Source organism: Oncorhynchus tshawytscha, linkage group LG02 (assembly GCF_018296145.1).
Source record: "Oncorhynchus tshawytscha isolate Ot180627B linkage group LG02, Otsh_v2.0, whole genome shotgun sequence".
NCBI classification, from domain to species: domain Eukaryota; kingdom Metazoa; phylum Chordata; class Actinopteri; order Salmoniformes; family Salmonidae; genus Oncorhynchus; species Oncorhynchus tshawytscha.
In genome coordinates, this window is record NC_056430.1 from 54,375,798 (window position 1) to 54,402,547 (window position 26,750).

A 26,750-nucleotide genomic window follows, 5' to 3' on the forward strand; every position below is an offset into this window, starting at 1 on the left:
CACACACATTGTTGCATCAAACAGTGAAAAGATTGTTTAAATATTGTTGAGCTATACTGTCCCAGTCAAAAGTTTGGACACACGTACTCATTCAAGGGTTTTTCTTTATTTTTTTGCTATTTTCTACATTGTAGAATAATAGTGAAGACATCAAAACTATGAAATAACACATATGGAATCATGTAGTAACCAAACAAAAGGTTACATCCGCTATGACCGGCTCATTGTCCACCCTCTCTCTTAGAAGCCTGGAAGGGATGCGAGAGCTAAGCCTATGGGTTTGTTGCTTCAACCCCGCAGCACACACACACACACACACACACACACACACACACACACACACACACACACACACACACACACACACACACACACACAATTGATCTCTGATAAACTACCCAGGAAAGGGCTGAAAATAGCCCATATTAATATATGTAGTCTTAGAAATAAGGTTCATGAAATCACTAACATGAAAACATCATAACATTCATATATTAGCCATTTCTGAGACTCACTTAGATAATTAATTTGTTGGTACATCAGTAGCAATACAAGGATATAACATCTATAAAAGAGACAGAAATGCTGATGGGGGAGGTGTTGCTGTATTTATTCAGAGCCATATCCCTGTAATGCTTAGAGAAGATCTTATGTCAAGTGTTATTGAAGTGTTGTGGTTGCAGGTTCACTTGGCTTATCTAAAGCCTTTTCTTTTGGGGTATTGCTATAGGCCACCAAGTGTTAACAGTCAGTATCAAAATAATATGTGTGAAAGGCTTGGTAGTGTATGTGATGTAAACAGAGAGGTCTACTATCTTGGGAACTTGAATATTGACTGGTTTTCATCAAGCTGTCCACTCAAGAGGAAGCTTCTTACTGTAACCAGTGCCTGTAATCTGGTTCAGGTTATTAATCAACCTACCAGGATGTTTACAAACACTACAGGAACAAGAACATCCACATGTATCGATCACATTTTTACTAACACTACAGAACTTTGTTCTAAAGCTGTATCCATACCCATTGGATGCAGTGATCACAATATAGGGGCTATATCCAGGAAAGCCAAAGTTCCAACAGCTGGGCCTAAAATAGTGTATAAGAGATCATACAAATATTTTGCTCTGACTCTTATGTGGATGATGTTAAAAATATTTGATCGTCTGATGTGATTAATGAGGAGCATCCAGACGCTGCAGATGATGAATTTATGACTGACTGTTACAACTGTTAAGTTTTGAAAAACTGTATGGTTGAAAGAGATGGTGCAAAAGGAGTGGCTAACAAGTCTGGCTGCACATCTGACTGGCTTATTTACTGCAAATTGAGAAATTATGTGACTAAACTTTATTATGAAGCCAAGATCAATGACATAAAGAATTATGGGAAAAAACTTGAGTACTTTAAATGAAATTTTGAGCAGAAAGACAAATTCAACTCCATCTTTCATCAAATCAGATGGCTTATTCATCACAAAACCATTTGATGTTGCCAATTATTTTAATGATTATTTCATTGGCAAAGTGAGCAAACTTAGGTAGGAAATGCAACAACGAAGAGTGAGCAGTTGTATTCATGCATAAAAAACTAATAACGAAAGAAAAGCATTGCAAGTTTGAATTTTGTAAAGTTAGTGTGGGAGAGCTGGAAATATTATTGTTATCGATCAATAATGACACACCTGGCATTGACAACTTAGATGGAAAGCTACTGAGAATGGTAGCTGATTATAGCCACTCCTATCTGTCATATTTTTAATCTGAGCCTAGAGGAAAGTCTTTGTCCTCAGGTCTGGAGGGAACCCAAATGAATACCGCTACCCAAGAGAGGTTAATCGGCCTGAATAAGCATGCTGCCAGCTTTTAGCAAACTGTTGGAAAAAATTGTGTTTGACCAAATACAATGCTATTTTTCTGGAAACAAATTAACATGAGACTTTCAGCATACTTATAGAGAAGGGCACTCAACATGTACTGCACTGACACAAATGACTGATGATTGGTTGAAAGAAATTGATAATAAGAAGATTGTGAGAGCTGTACTGTTAGATTTCAGTGCAGCCTTGATATTATTGATCATAACCTGTTGTTGAAAAAAACGTATGTGTTATGGCTTTTCAACCTCTGCCATATCGTGGATTCAGAGCTATCTATCTAATAGAACTCAGAGGATTTTCTTTAATGGAAGCTTCTCTAATGTCAAATATGTAAAGTGTGGTGTGCCGCAGGGAAGCTCTTTAGGCCCTCTACTCTTTTCTATTTTTACCAATGACCTACTACTGGCATTAAACAAAACATGTGTGTCCATGTATGCTGATGACTCAGCCATGTACGTATCAGCAACCATAGCTAATGAAGTCATTGCAACTTTTTGTTAAGGGTTTCAGTCTGTTTTAGAATGGGTGGCCGGTAATAAACTGGTCCTGAACATCTCTAAAACTAAGAACATTATATGTGGTACAAATCATTCCTTAAGTTCTAGACCTCAGCTGAATCTGGTAATGAATGGTGTGGCTGTTGAACAAGTTGAGGAGATTAAATTACTTGGCATTACCTTAGATTGTAAACTGTCATGGTCAAAACATATAGATTCAATGGTTGTAAAGATGGGGAGAGGTCTGGCCATAATAAAGAGATGCTCTGCTTTTTTGACACCATACTCTAAAAAGCTAGTTCTGCAGGCTCTAGTTTTGTCTAATCTTGATTATTGCCCAGTCGTGTGGTCCACTGCTGCAATGAAATACCTAGTTAAGCTGCAGCTGGCCCAGAACATAGCGGTACATTTTGCTCTTAATTGCATTTATATCAGAGGGTTGATACAAATACTATGCATGCCAGTCTCTCTTGGCTAAGCGTTGAGGAGAGACTGACTGCATCACTTCTTCTTTTTATAAGAAACATTAATGTGTTGTGTTGAAAATCCCAAATTGTTTGCATAGTTAACTTACACACAGCTCTGACACACACACTTATCCCACCAGACATGCCACCAGGGGTCTTTTCACAGTATCCAAATCCAGATCAAATTCAAGAAAGCGTACAGTATTATATAGAGCCCTTATTGCATGGAACTTCCTTCCATCTCATATTGCTCAAATATCTAATATCTACTGACAGCTGTCTGGGTTCAGGTCTTGATGAGCAAAAAGGTTTCTTTGCTTATCTCCTTGGTGTTTCATGTTTGTGGGTAAAAATGTATGCAGTGGTCTTCCACCATGAAAATGGCGTATGTCACCTGGCAACCGTCTATAAGAGTTATGATATCATGGGAATATCTCTCACCTTTATTGATGACACTTTAATTTAGCTTATGAGTCCAGTAAGAAATTTATTCTCCAGGGCTCTATCTCAATTTGTCTTTCTGAGAGTCCTTGCATCCCATCTCCTTGCCTCCTCAACCATGTTGGAAGAGAAGTTCCAGGGTCCTTCCTCTCGGACCTCATTCTCCAATGCATTTGGAGACTGAGGCGTAGGATAGAGAATGTGAGGAATCAAGGAAAGAGGAATTCAGAAAGTTGGGACTTGGGATGTATTTTTATGTATTTTTATTATTTGATTTGGTATTGGATGAGAAGATCTGAGAAGAAGATATTCTCCTATTCCCTCTGATGTTTTGAGAAGGAGGCGAGGGGAGATGTGAGGAATGGAGTAAAATAATCAAATACAACATGTACTGTATGCAGATACGACATGTACTGTAATTTACTGACACACATCAGCTGCACAAAGTGGTTGTGTCCCAAATGACACTCTAATCCCTATTTAATGCATTATTTTTGACTAAAGCCCCATGGGCCCTGGTCAAAATTAGTGCACTATATAGGGAACAGGGTGCCATTTAAGACATACCCACAGTATTCTAGATGTTCCATTTAGTCAACCACAAGGAGGCAGTATTTTACTGTTTTACTGTTGGCCACTAACTGTAAAGTGACACCCTCGTTAGCATACATACATGATAATCAAAGATTACAATCTTGTATATTGACCTAGATCTGATCTATTTTCCTCATGTTTTTGTCATATTTACTCATTTACAAACAAGAATGCAGAGCTCAAAGGCATGGACAATACAGTATGACATGTTACAGGCCTACAAGTTTTTCATGAACCTTTTATCGACCCTATCCATGAACAATAACATTCCATTAGTAGATATATAGATACTGACTGTGGACTTCCTGTCTTTCACTGCAAAGTCCATACCCTTAACTAACACATGTATTCATGGGACTGTTAATTGACAACAGATGGCCTCTCCGCATTAATCAATGTACATATTGAATAAATCAGCAGCTGAAGTTACAGCACTAATGAGTAGCTAAGTTGTTCTGCGGTCTACTGTTGTACTGTAAATAGGAACGAAAAAATATCTGAGGAAATATAGGTAACTGTTTTTTAATTTGATGCCATCTGTTGCAGAATACTAGTGTCGGTTTCTCTTGGATTCTTTTTGTGCGTGAGTTATGAGTGTATTTGAACTGTAACCTTTTCTTCATTATAGTTTTCCCCCTCGTGTGTGTGTGAGTGCTCATGCACTCATGTTTAAGTATGCATTTATATGGCAAATCGACATTTGTGCAACATCTGTGTGGTATGCACTATGCCTGTGTGTGCAGGGCCTTTTAGGGGCCCTAAGCAATATTTGGTTGGGTGGGCCCCCCACCTTGCAGGTGAATATTTTAGTAGCCCCCCCCCCCCCTCTTGAAGGTGGAGAAAGAATTGAAGTTTTAAAGCAAGTTTTCTGCAATTCTACACATTTCATTGAGGGGCGGAGAGAAAATGTAGCCATTTTATCTTCATTTATCTTCATGCAATTCTACTAATCAGCTAATTCCCTGCAATTTTACAAATTTTGCCATGAGGTGGAGAGAAATGTTTGCAGTTTAAAAGTTAATTTCCTTAATTCTACACATTTTGCCATGACTTATGCCATGTTAATATGATATCTGAGTGAGAGTGACTAACAAAATCATTTGGGGTCCCCTGGAGGTCAGGGCCCTTGGCATGTGCCCTGCGTGCCCAGTCTGTAATTTGGTCATGATTACTACAAGGTTTAGATAGTTGGCTAAAGTAACTTACCAATATTAAAACATTTTAGCTGGGCTAATTGAGTGACTGTCAGTGACTGACATAAGAGAAAAACTGCTGATGAACAACCCAATTTTTTAATTGCACCTTGTGGTTTTTACTATACTAAGTTATGACCCCAACGACCACTTATGTTGCTTATGCCCAGGGCCGGCCCTGTGTGTGTATATATATGTGTGTGCTCTTGTGTGTTCATGTCTGGCTGTGGGGATGTTGTTTTTCCCATCTGCTGTGCTCAGCGCTAGTCATTTATCTCAGTTATCCTGACAGTGTCAGAGCTCCATCTGTGAAAACAGTAAACACACTGACTCACTCCTACACCACTCTCTTAGTAACTGCCATCGATACCAGGCATGGGAGATAAGTGCATGGTTCACAGCCTCACACACACGAGCAGCACACACTCACACTATCATACACGAGAGCAGCACAAATGTCCACACACACACAGTACACACACATGATAAACACACACACACGGCTACTATAGTTACCATTTGTTATCAAATCAAATCAAAATGGAAGAAGAATATATAAATATATGGATGAGCAATGACAGAGCGGCATAGGCTAAGATGCAAGAGATAGTATAGAATACAGTATATACATATGAGATGGATAACACAAGATATGTAAACATTATTAAAGTGGCATTATTAAAGTGACTAGTGTTCCATTTATTAAAGTGGACAAGGATTTCAAGTCTGTATGTAGGCAGCAGCCTCTCTGAGCTAGTGATGGCCTTTTTGGCCTTCCAGTGACATCGGGTGCTGTAGGAGTTGTCCTGAAAGGCAGATAGTTTGCCCCCGGTGATGTGTTGTGCAGTCCGCACCACCCTCTGGAGAGCCTGCGGTTGTGGGCGGTGCAGTTGCCGTGCCAGGCAGTGATACAGCCCGACAGGATGCTCTCAATTGTGCACCTGTAAAGGTTTGTGAGGGTTTAAGGTGACAAGCCAAATTTCTTCATCTCCTGAGGTTGAAGAGATGCTGTTGAGCCTTCCTCACCACACTGTTTGTGTGGGTAAACCATTTCAGAATGTCATAGAGGAACTTAAAACTTTCTACCTTCTCTGTTGCTGTCCCGTCAATGTGGATAGGGAGTTGCTCCCTCTGCTGTTTCCTGAAGTCCACAATCATCTCCTTTGTTTTGTTGACGTTGAGTGTGAGGCTGTTTTCCTGACACCACACTCAGAGAGCCCTCACCTCGTCCCTGTAGGCTGTCTCATTGTTGTTGGTAATCAAGCCTACTCCTGTTGTGTCGTCTGCAAAGTTGATGATTGAGTTGGAGGCTTGCATGGCCACGCAGTTATGGGTGAACAGGGAGTACAGAAGGGGGCTGAGCATGCACTCTTGTGGGGCACCAGTGTTGAGGATCAGCAGAGTGGAGATGTTGTTTCCTACCTTCACAACCTGGGGGCGGCCCGTCAGGAGGTCCAGGACCAAATTGCACATGGTGGGGTTAAGACCCAGGGTCTCAAGCTTAATGATGAGCTTGGAGGGTACTGTGGTGTTGAATGCTGAGCTATAGTCAATGAACAGCATACTTACATAGATATTCCTCTTGTCCCGATGGGATAGGGCAATGTGCAGTGTTATGGCGATTGCATCGTCTGTGGATCTATTGGGGCGGAAAGCAAATTGAAGTGGGTCTTGGGTGATATGATCCTTGACTAGTCTCTCAAAGCACTTCATGATGACAGAAGTGAGTGCAAATGGGCGATAGGCATTTAGTTAAGTTACCTTTGCATTCTTGGGTACAGGAACAATGGTGGCCATCTTGAAGCATGTGGGGATAGCAGACTGGGATAGGAAGAATTTGAATATGTCTGTAAACACACCAGCCAGCTGGTCTGCACATGGTCTGAGGACGCGGCTAGGGATGCCGTCTGGGCCGCTAGCCTTGCTCGGGTTGACACGTTTAAATGTCTTACTCATGTGAGCCACGGAGAAGGAGAGCCCACAGTCTTTTGTAGCGGGCTGCGTCGGTGGCACTGTATTATCCTTAAAGTGGGCAAAGAAGGTGTTTAGTTTGTCTGGAAGCAAGACGTCGATGTCCGTGAAATGGCTAGTTTTCTTTTTGTAATCTGTGATTGTCTGTCGACCCTGCCACATAAGTCTCGTGTCTGAGCTGTTGAATTGCGACTCCACTTTGTCTCTATACTGACAGTTTGATTGCCTTGTGGAGGGAATAACTACACTGTTTGTATTCGGCCAAATTCATAGTCCCCTTTCCATGGTTAAATGCGATGGTTCGCGCTTTCAGTTTTGCGCGAATGCCTCGCACCTATCCACGGTTTCTGGCTAGGGTAGGTTTTAATAGTCACAATGGGTACAATATCTCCTATACACTTCCTTATAAATTCACTCACCGAATCAGCGTATTCGTTGATATTGTTCCCTGAGGCTAGCCTATAGGAAGGGAGGCGCAAAATGGAGTTGTGGTCAGATTTGCCGAAAGGAGGGTGGGGAAGGGCCTTGTATGCATCTCAGAAGTTAGAGTAACAATGGTCCAGTGTTTTGCCAGCGTGAGTGCTACAGTCGATATTCTGATAGAATTTAGGTAGCCTTGTTCTCAAATTTGCTTTGTTAAAATCCCCAGATACAATAATGCTGCTTCATGATATATGGTTTCCAGTGTGCATAAAGTCCAGTGGTTCCTTGAGGGCCGTCGTGGTATCAGCTTGAGGGTGGATATATACGGCTGTGACAATAACCGAAGAGAATTCTCTTAGGAGATAATACGGTCAGCATTTGATTGTGAGGAATTCTAGGTCAGGTGAACAAAAGGACTTGAGTTCCTGTATGTTGTTACAATTACACCATGAGCCGTAAATCATGAAACGTACACCCCCATCCTTCTTCCCAGAGAGATGTTTATTCCTGTCAGCGCAACGCACTGAGAATCCAGGTGGCTGTACCGACTCTGACAGCATATCACAAGAGAACCATGTTTCCGTGAAACAGAGTATGTTACAATCCCTGGTGTCTCTCTGGAAAGCAACCCTAGCCCTGATTTTGTCGACCTTATTATCTAGGGACTGGACATTAGCGAGTAATATACTCGAAAGTGGTGGGTGGTGTGCGCGCCTCCGAAGTCTCATCAGAAGACCGCTCCATCTCCCTCTTCTCCGGCGGCCATGTTTTGGGCCGGCCTCTGGAATCAATTCAAATGCTCTGGGTGGTGCAGACAAAGGATCCGCTTCGGGAAAGTCGTATTCCTGGTCATAGTGCTGGTAAGTTGACGTCGCTCTGATATCCAATAGTTCTTCCCGGTTGTATGTAATAACACTTAAGATTTTCTGGGCTAACAATGTAAGAAAAAATACATAAAAAAACAAAATACTGCAAAGTTTCCTAGGGACTAGAACCGAGAGCCTTCTCTGTCGGCGCCATCTTGACAGAGGCATGGCAAGTCCAGAAAGAGTGCCCTTTGGCTCTAAAAAGCCTTGACCTACTGTCACTGAGTTTTGGTGGTCTGAGGGCAACTTTCCAAAGATGGCCTGAAGGCACAGGTGAATTTACAATGAAGAGATCACAGTTTACATACAGCCAGCCTTTCCTATAACTCCTATACATTTTTATTACATATCTGAGAACACCCCCTGCTGAAGTTTATAACATTAGCCCCAGGATACAAAGACCATGTAGTCATGTCTCTATTGTGATCTATGGCTAATACATGGGGGTGGTGGAGAGCGAGCTAGAGGGATGCCAGAGCCAAAATGAATGGCTGGATGACTGGGAATCAAGGAGGAAGAAGAAAGGTGGAGGGGGGCAATAAAGTACAGAGGGAAGCAGGCACACTTGTTCCCGTCTGGACTGCAACAGGGGAGAGCAGATATGACCAAGAGTAACTGGCAGGTTATGTTTTTGCGAGTCTGTAACCCTAACCCTCCCCCTCACCCAAAACCTAACTCTTACTCCCTCCCCCACTTCCCCCTTCCTCATCTAAACAACAGGCATTTGGGGTGGGGTTGTGACATCATTCGACCTCCAAAATGATGCTAAGTATAAAGCATGCCCATTATGATTGAGTGAATATGAACATGCATTTTTCTGTCTTTTTCTAAATATCTATTTTCAAAGCTTTTACCAGGCCTGTAGTACCTATTGCAGTTGTCATCGTAACTTGGAAAGCTATGACATATTTCAATTCCATTATAGATATGTCAATGAGCTTCTCTGGCTTTCTGGAAACATCAACCACAGTTTCCAATGCTTGTTCATTATCAGGCCCACTGAGTTATGTAATACAGAATGGCCTGAAAAAGCTACTCAATCACTCTATAAATAATTTACCATATAGTTTCCAAGACAAAAAAAAAATCACATTCGACAATCAAGACCTTTCAACTTCTACTTTATGAATGACTGTTAAACCTTCAATCTTAAAGGGATAGTTCACCCAAATTAAAAAATGACAAAGTTTCCTTACACTGTAAGCAGTCTATGGACATGGTAAGACAGCAATCCATGCTTTAGTTTTCTTTACCTTTCTTTACCTTACCTTATCCATAGACTGCCTACAGGGTAAGGAAATCAATACATCATTTTGTAATTTGGGTGAAATGTCCCTTTAACACAATTCAGTCTCTTTGATTGAATTGAATTGTAATCTGGTGTTTAAGTTATCATGAGAAAAGAGGAGAATTTCAACCTTTTGACTGAGCAGGTGTGCTACAAACTAAAAGTGTAATCATATGCTCTTCGTGGTGAGTCATGGTGATTGTTGACAGAGAGGCTTGGATCCCGTTGTTGTTTTTACCTGCATGTCTCAAAGGTTTCCTGCCTGGCTTGTGGTGTGTGAGCTCATTGCGACGTTGCTCCGCTCCACACCCGCTAGCTATTGTGTACATCAAAGCGTCACACTGGCAAGAGTTTTAAACCACAAGAAGTAAGTCCTGACTTGTCAGCGCGCTTGTATCAAGATTATTTTGATACACATGAAAAAGCGTGCAAGATGCCTGGAAATGTGTACCATGTTCTCAGCCGAACTTTGATGTTGTTGCAGCATGGGTACTGAGTGTTTCACCTCTGTCCAGTTCAGAGGTTCATGGAGCGTTTTGAATTGATCTCTCTCTCACTATAGCAAGCCATGTTGCTTAGATATGTGAATAATATAGAATTCATACATTCAACAATCATATTTCTATTAATGTAATGTCTCTTCTTCTGGTGATCTACAATGAGGAAATGTCAGTTTTATATTTTATTCAATAAACTGAGGTTTGAATGCAATACATTGTTGATAAGGCCTACTGACAAACGTTCTTAGTGCATACAATGTATGTCTGATTTTGTCTGCTGTACTTGAATAGAGTTTATTCAGTGTGGGTGGTACTCTGACTTGAGATTCACACACTTAACTCTCCCATTGACCCCAATGAATGATTAATGTTAAAGTCTGAACTGTGCACTCTTATCTCAACTCTTAATCGGGCCCTGTGTGCATACTGTATGTGTTATAGCTGGAATGGAACCTTCTCGGTAACCTCACTGCCCCCATTTCCTCCCAATGCATTTTTACAACAAACACATCACACATTCTGAATTGTCCCTCTCTCCACACCCTACTCTGATTACAACCCTGCTCAACACATCAACCCTGTCCTCCTTTCCTCTCTTATTCCTCTCTCCACTTGCTCTCTGTCACACTCACTCTCTCTTCCCTTCCTTCACTCGCTCTCTGTCACACTCTTCTCTCTCATTCTCCCTCTTTTCCCCAGCCATAGCAATACACCATCTCCCTCTCTCCTTCGCTCGCCTTGTTGATTTTCACATTTTCACATTTTACATTCACTTTTCGGGCCTCTCCTCGACCCCCACTTCCACAAATCCCACCCGTGGCATTCATCATCCACTATTGGCCCATTCATCACGGAGCATGAAAGGGCTCTGCAGACAGGGCTGGGGGGGCTAGCAAACATCCCCAGGAATGTAGTGTTGCAGTCAAATTTATAATGCTTTGCAGCAGTTTACAGTATGTTTCCATGGGGGAAGAAGACTCCCCAAAGTATGATGGAGCACAATGTGATGAAAACTTCCTTATAGTTCCTCTAATCTGAGTGGGAGACATTTTCAAAATGTATGTCTTACATTCAACAGAAATGCAGTTTCAGTTGATTTGGAATAGGTTAAAATAATGTTGACCAGCATTTTGATATCCTTCCATGTTGAAACAATCTGTTTTGTTACAATTCTATTGTGGTAGAAAAGGGGATTTTTGTTTGCACAGAAGATTCTATTTTATTTGGGGTCAAAAATAAGTTAAGTTTAAAAAGAACTGTCCACTCTGACATAGTAGGGTGAGAAAAGGAGAACCTGGTCTCGGATTTAGGAGCCGCCTTACTAAGACAGACACAACCCCAAATATTTACTAGTGGTTAATGATTACAAACATACAAACTGGGCCCGGTTTCCGGATTACGATGGAATTTAGGCTTAGTGTTTTAATGATCAGAGATATAACGATGATCTTACAATGGTTCTAAAAATGAAATTAGCCTTAAGATGCTTTTGGGAAACTGGGCCCCTGGTGATTGTATTTGAAATGAACGATTAGTCAGAACTTGTTCTGCATACTAGTGGATACCAATCTCCTCTCACACAGCCCAATAGTTGTGTACGAGAGAAGGAAAAAATATGGACTTAGAACGGTAGCTCCAACAATGCAGAGGTGAAAGCCTAACAGACTGTACAACAAAAGCCCAGGGACCATATTTATCATTACTGCATAGATACTATTCTAAAATAACTACTTACGAATTGAAATTTAGAATGTTCGTACGTATAAAGAAAGGGTGATTTATCAAACAATCTTCTGAGTGTCAAATGCACACCGGTAGAAGATTACCATGGATAAATACCAATTGTTCTCAGCCTCAGCGCTGGTGCACGACCGTGGCTATTTATATTTTGAAATGCCCCTAATTAACCATAAGGTAAAAATCATCCCTTTAAAGCCCGTTGTGAATATACATCGCCATAACATGAAATACAATTGCGCAACCATAACAAAACTAAGAAAAAAAAGGTTTTCAGAGACTAAAATAGTGTCCTAGTGTCAGAGATTGATTGCAACTAAAATGTTTTATTTGGCTCTCTAGGTTGTGGTTTGACCAGTAAAAATAAAAACATAGCTACAAAGAGAGGACCATTGAGCACCACAGTATGAAGCATAATACCCATAAAACCTAGCATTAAAACCCAGAAATAGTTCCAATCAGGATTTTAGGACTACTTCATATAAGGTTTGTGTTTCGTGTAGACTTACCCTGGCGTGACGTTTTGATAACCGAACAAATCTCTCTTGGACAAGGTAAGCCATGTTTGCTAGCTGCTAATAAACTATTTTGGTTAGCACAAAGATCTGTGGTTAGCTAGCACCCCGTATTATCGGCATATTCAACAGCATTTAGAAATATAATACCTTCAACAGTGTTATCTTGTGATCAAGCCATCAATGTTTTGTGATTATTGGTGTCATAAAAATGTTAGCTAATGGGTTAACAATTAGCATGTTTGACATTTCAGTGGAAATACTACTACTATCAGCTTTTTGATAAGCGGTTGAGCAAAACAAATACTTTCCGTATTAACAGCGTGCGGTCCCAAGTTATTGGCCACCTTACTATTTTGTTCAATTATAAGATATACAGTTGAAGTCAGAAGTTTACATACACTTAGGTTGGAGTCATTGAAACTCATTTTTCAACCACTCCACAAATTTCCTGTTAACAAACTATAGTTTTGGCAAGTCGGTTAGGACATCTACTTTGTGCATGACACAAGTAATTTTTCCAACAATTGTTTACATACAGTGAATTATAAGGGAAATAATCTGTATCACAATTCCAGTGGGTCAGAAGATTACATACACTAAGTTGACTGTGCCTTTAAACAGCTTGGAAAATTCCAGAAATGGATGTCATGGCTTCTGATAGGCTAATTGACATCATTTTTAAAATTTATTTTTATTTTATTTTATTTCACCTTTATTTAACCAGGTAGGCAAGTTGAACAAGTTCTCATTTACAATTGCGACTTGGCCAAGATAAAGCAAAGCAGTTCGACACATACAACGACACAGAGTTACACATGGAGTAAAACAAACATACAGTCAATAATACAGTATAAACAAGTCTATATACGATGTGAGTAAATGAGGTGAGATAAGGGAGGAAGTAAAGGCAAAAAAAGGCCATGGTGGCAAAGTAAATACAATATAGCAAGTAAAACACTGGAATGGTAGATTTGCAATGGAAGAATGTGCAAAGTAGAAATAAAAATAATCGGGTGCAAAGGAGCAAAATAAATAAATAAATTAAATACAGTAGTGAAAGAGGTAGTTGTTTGGGCTAAATTATAGGTGGGCTATGTACAGGTGCAGTAATCTGTGAGCTGCTCTGACAGTTGGTGCTTAAAGCTAGTGAGGGAGATAAGTGTTTCCAGTTTCAGAGATTTTTGTAGATCGTTCCAGTCATTGGCAGCAGAGAACTGGAAGGAGAGGCGGACAAAGAAAGAATTGGTTTTGGGGGTGACTAGAGCGATATACCTGCTGGAGCGTGTGCTACAGGTGGGAGATGCTATGGTGACCAACGAGCTGAGATAAGGGGGACTTTACCTAGCAGGGTCTTGTAGATGACATGGAGCCAGTGGGTTTGGCGACGAGTATGAAGCGAGGGCCAGCCAACGAGAGCGTACAGGTCGCAATGGTGGGTAGTATATGGGGCTTTGGTGACAAAACCCATTGCACTGTGATAGACTGCATCCAATTTGTTGAGTAGGGTATTGGAGGCTATTTTGTAAATGACATTGCCAAAGTCGAGGATTGGTAGGATGGTCAGTTTTACAAGGGTATGTTTGGCAGCATGAGTGAAGGATGCTTTGTTGGGAAATAGGAAGCCAATTCTAGATTTAACTTTGGATTGGAGATGTTTGATATGGGTCTGGGAGGAGAGTTTACAGTCTAACCAGACACCTAAGTATTTGTAGTTGTCCACATATTCTAAGTCAGAGCCGTCCAGAGTAGTGATGTTGTACAGGCGGGCAGGTGCAGGCAGCGATCGGTTGAAGAGCATGCATTTAGTTTTACTTGTATTTAAGAGCAATTGGAGGCCACGGAAGGAGAATTGTATGGCATTGAAGCTTGCCTGGAGGGTTGTTAACACAGTGTTCAAAGAAGGGCCAGAAGTATACAGAATGGTGTCGTCTGCGTAGAGGTGGATCAGAGACTCACCAGCAGCAAGAGCGACCTCATTGATGTATACAGAGAAGAGAGTCAGTTCAAGAATTGAACCCTGTGGCACCCCCATAGAGACTGCCAGAGGTCCGGACAGCAGACCCTCCGATTTGACACACTGAACTCTATCAGAGAAGTAGTTGGTGAACCAGGCGAGGCAATCATTAAAGAAACCAAGGAAACCATTTGAGTCATTTGGAGGTGTACCAATGGATGTATTTCAAGGCTTACCTTCAAACTCAGTGCCTCTTTGATTGACATCATGGGAAAATCAAAAGAAATCAGCCAAGACCTCAGAAATTTTTTTGTAGACCTCCACAAATCTGGTTCATTCTTGGGAGCAATTTACAAATGCCTGAAGGTACAACATTCATCTGTACAAACAAAAGTAACTAAGTATAACCACCATGGGACCACGCAGCCATCATAACTCTCAGGAAGGAGACGCGTTCTGTCTCCTAGAGATGAACGTACTTTGGTGCGAAAAGTGCAAATCAATCCCAGAACAACGGCAAAGGACCTTGTGAAGATGCTGGAGGAAATAGGTACAAAATGATCTATATCCAAAGGAAAATGAGTCCTATATCAACATAACCTGAAAGGTCGCTCAGCAAGGAACAAGCCACTGCTCCAAAACAACCATAAAGAGCCAGACTACGGTTTGCAACTGCACATGGGGACAAATATCACACTTTTTGGAGAAAGGTCCTCTGGTCTGATGAAACAAAAATAGAACTGTTTGGCCATAATGACCATCATTATGTTTGGAGGAAAAAGGGGGATGCTTGCAGGCTGAAGAACACCATCCCAACCTTGAAGCACGAGGATGGCAGCATCATCTTGTGGGGAAGATTTGCTGCAGGAGGGACTGGTGCACTTCACAAAATAGATGGCAAAGGAAGGTTTGGGGATATATGTATATATACAGTGGGGCAAAAAAGTATTTAGTCAGCCACCAATTGTGCAAGTTCTCCAACTTAAAAAGATGAGAGAGGCCTGTAATTTTCATCATAGGTACACTTCAACTATGACAGACAAAATGAGAAAGAAAATCAGAAAATCACATTTTTAATGAATTTATTTGCAAATTATGGTGGAAAATAAGTATTTGGTCACCTACAAACAAGCAAGACTTCTGGCTCTCACAGACGTGTAACTTCTTCTTTAAGAGGCTCCTCTGTCCTCCACTCATTACCTGTATTAATGGCACCTGTTTGAACTTGTCATCAGTATAAAAGACACCTGTCCACAACCTCAAACAGTCACACTCCAAACTCCACTATGGCCAAGACCAAAGAGCTGTCAAAGGACACCAGAAACAAAATTGTAGACCTGCACCAGGCTGGGAAGACTGAATCTGCAATAGGTAAGCAGCTTGGTTTGAAGAAATCAACTGTGGGAGCAATTATTAGGAAATGGAAGACATACAAGACCACTGATAATCTCCCTCGATCTGGGGCTCCACGCAAGATCTCGTGGGGTCAAAATGATCACAAGAACGGTGAGCAAAATCCCAGAACCACACGGGGGGACCTAGTGAATGACCTGCAGAGAGCTGGGACCAAAGTATCAAAGCCTGCACACTACGCCGCCAGGGACTCAAATCCTGCAGTGCCAGACGTGTCACCCTGTTCTTGTGACTCCCCATCCCGGATCCGGGAGAGTAATCATCGCCTGACACTAATTAGAATAACGCAACAAACATAAATATCCCTAGAAAATATTCCTATTCATGAAAATCACAAATGAAATATATTGAGACACAACTTAGCCTTTTGTTAATCACCCTGTCATCTCAGATTTTCAAAATATGCTTTACAGCCAAAGCTAGACAAGCATTTGTGTAAGTTTATCGATAGCCTAGCATAGCATTATGCCTTGCTAGCAGCAGGCAACCTTGTCACAAATCAGAAAAGCAATCAAATTAAATTGTTTACCTTTGATGAACTTCGGATATTTTCACTCATGAGACTCCCAGGTAGATAGCCAAAGTTAATTTTTTCCCAAAATATTATTTTTGCAGGCGAAATAGCTCCGTTTGTTCTTCACGTTTGGCTGAGAAATCGCCCGGAAATTGCAGTCACGAAAACGGCGAAAAATATTCCAAATTAGCTCCATAAGATCGACAGAAACATGGCAAACGTTGTTTATAATCAATCCTCAAGGTGTTTTTCAAATATCTATTCGATAATATATCCGTCGGGACAATTCGTTTTTCAGTAGGACCGATTGGAGTAATGGCTACCTCTGTATTTTACGGAGAGTCACCCTGGGAGCCATCAGGTGACCACTTACGCAATGTAGCCACCTATGGCTATTCTTCAACATAAATGCGTAAAACTACGTCACAATGCTGTAGACACCTTGGGGAATACGTAGAAAGTGTAAGCTGGTTGATAGCACATTCACAGCTCAATAGGGACTCATTGGAACGCAGTGTTTTCAAAATATGCGGAACTTCCGGATTGGATTTCTCTCAGGCTTTCACCTGCAACATCAGCTCTATTATACTCACAGACAATATCTTTACAGTTTTGGAAAAGTTATAGAGTGTTTTCTATCGAAAGCTGTCAATTATATGCATATTCTAGCATCTTGTCCTGACAAAATATCCCGTTTAAAACGGGAACGTTTTTTTCCCAAAAATTAAAATACTGCCCCTAGAGTCGCAACAGGTTATTAATTAAGCCAGTACATGTCCAGGCCCGTATGAAGTTTGCTAGAGAGCATTTGGATGATCCAGAAGAAGATTGGGAGAATGTCATATGGTCAGATGAAACCAAAATAGAACTTTTTGGTAAAAACTCAACTCGTCGTGTTTGGAGGACAAAGAATGCTGAGTTGCAGCCAAAGAACACCATACCTACTGTGAAGCATGGGGGTGGAAACATCATGCTTTGGAGCTGCTGTTCTGCAAAGGGACCAGGACGACTGATTCGTGTAAAGGAAAGAATGAATGGGGCCATGTATCGTGAGATTTTGAGTGAAAACCTCCTTCCATCAGCAAGGGCATTGAAGATGAAACGTGGCTGGGTCTTTCAGCATGACAATGATCCCAAACACACCACCCGGGCAACGAAGGAGTGGCTTCGTAAGAAGCATTTCAAGGTCCTGGAGTGGCCTAGCCAAGTCTCCAGATCTCAACCCCATAGAAAATCTTTGGAGGGAGTTGAAAGTCTGTGTTGCCCAGCAACAGCCCCAAAACATCACTGCTCTAGAGGAGATCTGCATGGAGGAATGGGCCAAAATACCAGCAACAGTGTGTGAAAACCTTGTGAAGACTTACAGAAAACATTTGACCTCTGTCATTGCCAACAAAGGGTATATAACAAAGTATTGAGATAAACTTTTGTTATTGACCAAATACTTATTTTCCACCATAATTTGCAAATAAATTCATAAAAAATCCTACAATGTGATTTTCTGGATTTTGTTCTCATTTTGTCTGTCATAGTTGAAGTGTACCTATGATGAAAATTACAGGCCTCTCTCATATTTTTAAGTGGGAGAACTTGCACAATTGGTGGATGACTAAATACTTTTTTGCCCCACTGTATGTATGCTGTACAGTATGTACAGTATGTATGCTGAGATCATGTGACAGATCATGTGACAGATTGCACACAGGTGGACTTTATTTGACTAATTATGTGACTTCTGAAGGTAATTGGTTGCACCAGGTCTTATTTAGTGGCTTCATAGCAAAGGGGGTGAATACATTTGCATGCACCACTTTTCCATTTTAATGTTTTTTAATGTTTTGAAACAAGTCATTTTTTAAATTTCACTTCACCAATTTGGATTCTTTTGTTTATGTCCATTACATGAAATCCAAATGTAAATTGCAGGTTGTAATGCAACAAAATAGGAAAAACGCCAAGGGGGGAATACTTTTGCAAGGCACTGTAGCTGTTTTAAGTCATTGTTTTGTCATTATTTTGTCATTATTTTGTCAGCTCACGCAACTGAGCTGTACCATCTTGCCTCTTTTAACTGGTTCTGTCCTATGAAAAATGGACTTTGTCCTATGAAAAATAAACTGGTGAGAGATCATTGAGCTGTTTCTGTGTAGGTATGTCTCTTAATAAATGTATTATCTAATATATTAGTATATTATGTATTATTTAATATATTTATTAAAACAGTAGTTCATGAAGTGAGTGCAATCTCAAACTAATTGAATCGCGCATGCCCAGCATATTCAATCTACTGCTCACCCCCATTTACTTAGAGCTCCAGGTACTTTCTTCTTTTTAGCCAAATCATCAACCAACCTAGGTAGCATGTGTAAAAAGTAGAACTTCTGCAGCTGCTGCACATGTGCATCTGCGTAGTCTTTATCAAATGGAATGTCCGCTTCTATGTGCTCACTTGGTGTCCAGACGACCAGCTTGCAGCTCTGTAGGCCCAGGCACATCATGGTCACTTGTGACTGAATGAAGGAATAAGAAAGCACATTGCTACAGAATTCTGATTAGTATGATTTTACAAAACAATGTTCAATAATTGTAATAATACAGCTAATAATTTATTTTCTTAAAAATATTTTTACCCACCTGAAAGTAGTATCCATCTTTGCCATTGGAGGGAATTAGGTACTGTCCATCGTCCAAGCTTTTAAAGTCACCATTTGGCCGACTCAAAAATTCTGTCAGAGATGTGGAACTCTTGAAGGGGCACTTGATCTCAAGGAGCTGTGATGCATCAAGGATCCCATCTGGGCTGCCTCCCAACCAGGGATGGTCAGGGTGCACCACCAGGCCTCTGTTCTCCACAACATGCCCTCTGCTCTCCAGGAGTGTAATGACATTGACCTCATTTTCATTGCCATGCTTTGTTGCTGTATTGCCAGTGAAGGTTGGGTACAAATGCTCATCTACACATTTTTGGGATCTGTGGTGTTTCGTTTGGGAACTTGTTTAGCTGTGCTGGCTGTTAGGAGCTTCCTAGTATCATGTCATAGCTGTGAAGCACTTTGGATCTTGGTTTCTTCCATCAATGTAGCTGCTTGTACATGGGATCATTTTATGTAGGCCTCATAAAACATTGTGCGCTTCCTACAGGTTAGTGATGTACTGTGTTGAGTGTGACACATTGTGTTCATGTGGGCTGAATCATGTTGGCTTGAGCCTGCCTTGCTGCTGCTGTCTACATCTGCTCTGTAGCTGAAGAAAACCATTTGCCTGGAGCCGAAATAGTGGGACCATTACCGAGGAGTTAATGTGGCTTGCGAACTCTGCATGGTTCCTAAAAAGTTGGGTCGAGGTTGTGGAATCCTCCTGTGACAACGTTGATGGGCCTGGACATGTGTGGTGGGGTCTGTGGTGTTTAAAATGAATGTGTTTCGCCTTCCTCAGCCCTACCTTCTTCCTCACACCTGAGTTCCACTTCCTTTGCACATCAGTGCATGGCATTCCTGTTTTGCCTTGCTTGACTACACTCTCAACCTACATTGAAGAAAATATTTTTACAGTTATTATCTAACCCAGTGTTTCCCAAACCTCTCCTGGAGTACCTGTTTTCCTGCACTTTCATGTCATTTTTGGTCATTACTGTAACGGCATTCCTCCTCTTCTGAGGAGGAGTAGCGAGAAGGATCGGAGGACCAATGCGCAACGTGGTAAGTGTCCATTATGTTTAATACGAAAAACAACAGAACACTAGAACAAAACAAAATAACGTGCATCAACGAAAACCGAAACAGTACCGTGTGGCAACAAACACTCACACGGAAACAAACACCCACAACTCAAAAGTGAAACCCAGGCTACCTAAGTATGATTCTCAATCAGAGACAACTAACGACACCTGCCTCTGATTGAGAACCATACTAGGCCGAAACAGAAACCAAACATAGAAAAACAAACATAGACTGCCCACCCAAACTCACGCCCTGACCATACTAAATAAAGACAAAACAAAGGAAATAAAGGTCAGAACATGACAATAACTTTATTGACCTTGTGATGAGATGCGTGCAGGCTCTGACTCGGCTCTATGTCTGATTTTAGGTAGACAAGGTCGTCTCCAACATCCTTCAATAACATCCGACCGAATTTGTTACTGCGTAGGTATTGGTACGCCTCCAAACTTTTTAAGTTGCTCATCGCCTTACCATCGCAAGCTACTGATTCAACAAAGTAAGTAAATATGCTACCTTATGTGATACGAGGCCACTTCTTCACGTCATCTTCCCAACCATCAATTATGGAGGGTAAAGTTAGGCTAATTATAACCCTTTTTGATCTCTGTCAGGTTGTGTTCCCCCATCATTATTAGTTTAACAAGCTCTTCATGAATGAATCAATGAATCAATGAAGAAACAGTTTGTTTACTTCGAACCGGAAATAACGGCCATAATTCGAGCTTTACTTGGTTCATCGCGCTCTAGCGACTCCTTGTGGCAGACCGGGTGGCTGCAGGCTGACCTCAGTCATCAGGTGAACGGTGTTTCCTCCGTCACATTGTTGTGGCTGGCGGTCGGGTGTTATGAAACGTGGTTAGGCGGGTCTTGTTTCGAAGGACGCATGACTTGACCTTCGCCTTCCGAGCCTGTTGGGGAGTTGCAGTGATGAGCAAAATTGCAATTGTGGAGAAAAAGGGGGTAAAATACAATCGGGCCAATTGTGCTCTGCCCTAATGGACTCCCGATCACGGCAAGTTGTGATACAGCCTGGGATCGAACCTGGGTCTGAAGTGACGCCTCTAGCACTGCAATGCAGTGGCATAGGCTGCTGCACCACTTGGGAGGCCTACATACCAGTTTTAAAGGTTCTGTAGATAAATAAACACTACTAGCAATGCGTACTTCAGTGGTTTGGCAGGTGCTGTGTGGTTTCTTCATTTCATAACTACACTGAGCATGCCAAACATTAGGAACACCTACAGTAACACCTTTAAACCACCCATTTTGCCCTCAGAACAGCCTTGATTTGTCAGGGCATGGACTCTGCAAGGTGTGCACCTACGCTTGGCAGGTTCTGTGTGATTTCTGAACTTGATAACTATTTTTTAGCGGAACTGAATAACACAGCCTCAAAGAACAACATTTATCTTACGCTGACTCGGTGAGTGTGTTTATAAATAAGTGCATTGGAGATGTCGTAACCACTGTGACTATTAAAGCCTACCCTTACCAGAAAGCGTGGATGGATGGTGGCATTTGCAAAAAACTGAAAGCGTGATCCACCGCATTTAACCATGAAAAGAGGTCTGGCGATATCGCTGAATACAAACAATATAGTTACTCCCTTCAAGGCAATCAAACAAGCGAAATGCCAGTACAGGAACAAGGTGGAGTCGCAATTCAATGACTCAGACACAAGACGTATGTGGCAGGGTCTACAGGAAATCACGGACAACAAAAACAAAAACAGCCACTTAACAGATACCGACGTCACGCTTCCAGACAAACTAAACACCTTCTTTGCCCGCTTTGAGGAGAGTACAGTGCCACCGTCGTGACTCGCTAACAAAGTCTGCGTCCCCCTCTCTCCTTCTCAGTGGCTGACATGAGTAAAACATTTAAACATGTTAACTCTCGCAAGGCTGCCGGCCCAGACGGCATCCTTAGCCGCATCCTCAGAGCATGCGCAGACCAGCTGGCTGGTGTGTTTATGGACATATTTAATCGCTCCCTATCCCAGTTGTCCTCAGATGCTTCAAGGTGGCTACCATTGTTCCTGTACCCAAGAAGGCAAAGATAACTGAACTAAATGACTACTGCCTCATTGCACCCACTTCTATCATCATGGAGTGCTTTGAGAGACTAGTCAAGGATCCCTCCACTCCACTGACCCTCAACACTGAGGCCACCACAAGGGTTTGTGCTCAGCCCTCTCCTTGTCTCCCTATTCACCCACGACTTCGTGGCCATGCATGCCTCCAACTCAATCATCAAGTTTACAGATGACACAACAGTAGTGGGTATGATCACCAACAACGACGAGACAGCCTACAGGGAGGAGGTGAGGGCACTCGGAGTGTGTTGTCAGGAAAACAACCTCTCACTCAACGTCAACAAAACAAAATAGATGATCGTGGACTTCAGGAAACAGCAGAGGGAGCACATCTCTATCCACATCGAAGGGTCAGCAGTGGAGAAGGTGGAACGTTTTAAGTTTCTGGGCGTACACATCACAAACAAACAGAAATGGCCCACGCACACAGACAGTGTGGTGAAGAAGGCACAATAGCGACTCTTCAACCTGAGTAGGCTGAAGAAATTTGTCTTGTCACTAAAAACCCTTGTCACCCAAACTTTTAAAGATGCACAATTGAGAGCATCCTGTCCGGCTGTATCACAGCCTGGTATGGCAACTGCATCGCCCTCAACCGCAAGGCTCTCCAGAGGGTGGGGCGGTCTGCACAACGCATCACCTGGGCAAAGTACCTGCCCTCCATGACACCTACAGCACCCAATGTCACAGGAAGGCCAAAAAGATCAAGGACAACAACCAACCGAGCCACTGCCTGTTCACACTGCTATCATCCAGAAGGTGAGGTCAGTACAAGTGCATCAAAGCTGGGACCGAGAGAATGAAAAACAGCTTCTATCTCAAGGCCATCAGACTGCAAACGGCCATCACTAGCTCAGAGACGCTGCTGCCATGGCAGAACACTGACATTCCTGTCTTGCAGGAAATCACGCACAGAACAAGCAGTATGGCTGGTGGCATTGTCATGCTGGAGGGTCATGTTAGGCTGAGCCTGCAGGAAGGGAACCACATAAGGGAGGAGGATGTCTTCCCTGTAACGTACAGCGTTGAGATTGACAACAAGCTCAGTCCGATGATGCTGACACACGGCCCCAGACCATGACGGACCCTCCACCTCCAAATCGATCCCACTCCAGAGTACAGGCCTTGGTATAACGCTAATTTCTATGACGATTACTGCGAATCCAACCATCACCCCTGGTGAGACAAAACTGCGACTCGTCAGTGAAGAGGAATTTTTGCCAGTCCTGTCTGGTCCAGCGCCCGTGGGTTTGTGCCCATCGGCGACGTTGTTGCTGGTGATGTCTGGTGAGGACCTGCCTTACAACAGGCCTACAAGCCCTCGGTCCAGCCTCTCTCAGCCTATTGCGGACAGTCTGAGCACTGATGGAGGTATTGTGCATTCCTGGTGTAACTCAGGCAGTTGTTGTTGCCATCCTGTACCTGTCCCGCAGGTGTGATGTTCGGATGTACCGATCCTGTTCAGGTATTGTTACACGTGGTCTGCCACTGCGAGGATGATCGGCTGTCCCTCCTGTCTCCCTGTAGCGCTGTCTTAGGCGTCTCACAGTACGGACGTTGCAATTTATTGCCCTGGCCACATCTGCAGTCCTCATGCCTCCTTGCAGCATGCCTAAGGCACATTCACGCAGATGAGCAGGGACCCTGGGCATCTTTCTATTGGTGTTTTTCAGAGTCAGTAGAAAATTGCCTACCATCTGTAAACTGTTAGTGTCTTAACAACCATTCCACAGGTGCATGTTCATTAATTGTTTCTGGTTCATTGAACAAGCATGGGAAACAGTGTTTACACCATTTACAGTGAAGATCTGTGAAGTTATTTGGATTTTTACGAATTATCTTTGAAAAACAGGGTCATGAAAAAGGGACGTTTCCATTTTTGCTGAGTTTATATACTGTATTTTATACCATCTACTGCACCTTGCCTATGCCGCTCGGCCATCGCTCATCCATATATTTATATGTACATATTCTAATTCACCCCTTTAGATTTCTGTGTATTAAGTAGTTGTTGGGGAATTGTTAGAACACTTGTTAGATTTGTGTGTATTAGGTAGTTGTTCGGAATTGTTAGATATTACTGCACTGTTGGAACTAGAAGCACAAGCATTTCACTACACTCGCATTAACATCTGCTAACCATGTGCATGTGACTAATAAAATTTGATTTTGATTTTACTTCTACTCAACCCCTCCCACCCCCAATCCCAAGCAAACCATAGCTGCCCCACCCCATCCCTGACCTCAGTCCAAATGCAGTATACTTAGGTTTTGCATATGAATGTCAAAAATATAGTAGTCTAACTGTATAATTGTAATATGGTCTTATAAATGGTCAATTTAGTACTCACGTTCATCGGCCATTCCAGGCTCTCGTTGACTGTTTAACAAAAGTACTTCAGGTCTAGACAGGTTTATGCAGTATCTTTTCAGTGTCTTGACTTTATGATGGATGTTGGTCTCGTGTTGGCAGTGCAAATATTTTTTACTTCTCCCTCATCAGATACATACCTATAGTGCCTTCAGATAATATTCACACCCATTGACCTTTTCCAAATTTTCTTGTGTTACAGCCTGAATTTAAAAGGCATTCAATAGAGCCTTTGTTTCACTGGCCTACGCAAAATAACCGTAATGCTAGACAGTCATTTTCAAGTCTTGCCATAGATTTTCATGCCGATTTAACCTTTTACTGCAATGGGCTAAATCAGGGTCACACATGGTATTTCTTAGTCTTAAACAAATCTACTTTGAAACAAAAGTATACACCTCATAGACATGGTTATGTTATTTTAACAAAGAAGAGACCTGTACCAGATATACTGTAGAGTTGAAATGTATTCATTTTTGAGTTTGCATCCCAATATTACTCTTTATATACATCACAGAAGACTGAAATATAACAAAACTGTTTGACATAGAAACAGCAGATTTCGTTTTGTTTTTGTAAATAATGTTTATTAATTATGAAATTATGAAAAATATTAATAACATTCCACCCATGAGGCCACTAGAGAGCGATTTAGTCAGACTGCAGGAAAGGGCTATGTCAAAACTGTAACTCAGGAAGATTCAATGTCATCTTGGTGAGCTACTCCAGCGTATATTTGGCCTTATGTTTTTGGTTATTGTCCTACTGAAAGGTGAATTTGTCTCCCAATGTCTGTTGGAAAGCAGACTGAACAAGGTTATCCTCTAGGATTTTGCCTTGTGCTAAGCTATATTCTGTTTCTTTTTATCCTAAAAAAACTCCCTAGTCCTTGCCAATGACCAGCATACCCATAACTTGATGCATGAAGAGTGGTACTCCGTGATGTGTTGTGTTGGATATGCCCCAAACACAACGCTTTGTATTCAGGACATACATTACATTTCTTTGCCACATTCTTTGCAGTAGGAGGTTTTGGTCTGATGGGAGTTGATACCTGGCGATGAGATTGGGCTTTTCCAGGGCAGACACACATTGGGAAAGCAATAATGTATAAATAAAGTATGTCAGTTGGGGAATAAAGAGTATAATTTTTCTGCTTCGATAGCTCAGTTTGAGTGAATGCGAAGGCATGTCCATTCCTATATGCCCAGCTATACATCACTCGACCACACATTCACTGGTGGTACGAGGGGGGGCAGAGAGTGGCACAGCTGTACGGTGATGCCCGTGCTAACGAGGGGCTGCCAACCACCCGCAGTGCCCCTTGCACCGCAACTGTTGCTGGTAGGGAGAGAGTGTGTTTGTGTGTGCGTGTGCGTGTGTGTGTGTGTGTGCGAAAACCTCATACATGTGGTGCTCCCAAATTCCTTCCACCCCACTCAAAAATCACACAACCCCCCCATTGCAGTCCCAGCCAGCTCGGATACGTAGAGGGTAGCATTGGACAGACACACACACACACACACACACACACACACACACACACACACACACACACACACACACACACACACACACACACACACACACACACACAGATGGAAGGTTAGTCTAAGATTGACTGGTGTCAACAGTCTACAGTGCTGTTTTTTCCCCTTTATCAGTTTATGTGGGCACAGTTTATCTGGTGTTTATCACAGTTTATCTGATATAAGGCATTATTTTTGTGCCTGGCCTACTGACTGGATTTTGCCATATCAGCAACATTTCGGGTTTCCCACATGTGTGGTACTATACGTTTCTGGTAATTGTAACTAGTATGTCCTGTAGTATTTTATAAACCACTAAAATCATTATTAACAAATTATTTCTATTAACATTTTTCATCATCCTCAATGGATTGCTCTAAAATCATTTTAATGTTGCTTATCTGAAGTCAACAACATTGTGCCAAAAACCAAAGACATCTGTGAAAATTGTACTGCGGGTACATCCAGGTTTTTGTTAAGATCAATCCTAGGGTACCTTTCAAACAACCCATAAAGCTATCCACAGTGGTGAGATATTATCCTTGATAAAACATATTCATGGCCGTGGAAAAGCAACCCCACAGTGCAGTGTGAGCTCAGAAAGCCTGATCCTGACATGCACTGTCTCCCGTCTAGTGACACTTATGATAGGGGGGCCTGGGATATCAAAAGACATGCCCAGGAAGCTATGTGAAATTCCACATCGCTGAGCTACCTGGCCCGTACTATATTAACTATTATTGGCCCACATGCCACTGACAAAGAGCAAGCGAAGCCTGAT